Below are 1,163 nucleotides of genomic sequence, written 5' to 3'. Positions count from 1 at the left end.
TTTAATGTCGGGATGCAAGTGTCCTCAATGTTATGAGATGTACAGTCTTGCCTCATATTCTAGAATTAAGTGTGAATTAGATTCTCAATAATTGTTGGCTTCTTTATGGATTCAAGGACAGAAGTCTTAAAGTGACCACATTCTACCTGACATATTTGGTGTGGCCCACCTGATGTTTTAAAACAGACACACGAAACACTTTAGCAATCTCACTAATCTGTGTTTATCATGGTAAACACCCTTTGTAGAAAGAAACATAGACAAGTATGTCATCCTACATACAGCACAACTGTAACAGCAGGAAACCTGGAAACAAAACTAAATGTCCATTAAGAGGAGAAAAGAAAGACTGTCAAAGTTAAAGGTTAGTAGTTGAAAGACTATAAATTAGAGCCAGATTTAACAAATTAAGGCCAATAGCTTTGTAGTCTGTTATTGTAAACAAAGTTGTTTTTTGGGGTTTCTTTATATTCATCGGGATTTTATTAATTTTGGGTATTTTTCACAACCAAGTATCTTTATTGGAAGGGGTGATGTGGGGGGCACCCCGCTCAGGGCCCAGAGTCCTCATCGTCGATGCTTTCGGAATCCTCTGGCTCCAACAAATGGAAGCTCCTCAGGGTGGAGTAGGGTTCGATGGTGAGATCCTCAAATGCACCGTCCACCCACAAGGCCAGCCCCACCGTGGCTGGGGCAAAGGGACTCGTTGTCTCGCTGCTGAAGCCACACTCGATGAGCGTGTTGGTGTCGTCCAAGGGCTGGTCGTCCTTGTAGAGGCGCTGTTCCTCAGGTGGACGCTTCAGGATGCCCTCTATGATGCACTTCAGCTCCAACACGGTGCTCGACTCCTTAGCATCGGTGAAGATAGTGGTCTTGTGGCGTCGAATCATCAGAAACACGTCCATAACAGTGGCTGCCTCTAACCGTCAATATAAACAAAGTTTTATTGGAAAATAGCTATATGTTAAAAAAGGGTTGGAAGGTTGTTAAAATCCTTGGTTGTTAAAATCCTTGGGAGTATGAATGGAAAGCCAAAGTCTCTGTAAGCTTTCATCAAAATCAATTTAAAATTTAAAAAAAATAGTATAAAAAAGTATTGAGAGTGGCTGAAGGAAGTGGGGATGTATGGGGAATGGAATTTAGATAGAAAAGATATTACAACT

At 41.4% G+C, this 1,163-nt stretch overlaps 1 pseudogene; it reads right to left on the bottom strand.

The window, feature by feature from the left end:
- Nucleotides 1-551: 551 nt before the first annotated feature.
- On the bottom strand, nucleotides 552-905 carry LOC102869247 (annotated as a pseudogene).
- Between the last annotated feature and the right edge of the window lie 258 nt (nucleotides 906-1,163).

The sequence above is a fragment of the Elephantulus edwardii genome, unplaced genomic scaffold, assembly GCF_000299155.1.
Source record: "Elephantulus edwardii isolate Elephantulus edwardi_28Jun2011 unplaced genomic scaffold, EleEdw1.0 scaffold00015, whole genome shotgun sequence".
Taxonomy (NCBI): domain Eukaryota; kingdom Metazoa; phylum Chordata; class Mammalia; order Macroscelidea; family Macroscelididae; genus Elephantulus; species Elephantulus edwardii.
Note: the sequence above shows the minus strand (reverse complement) of the source record. Positions and strands in the feature narration are given on the sequence as shown.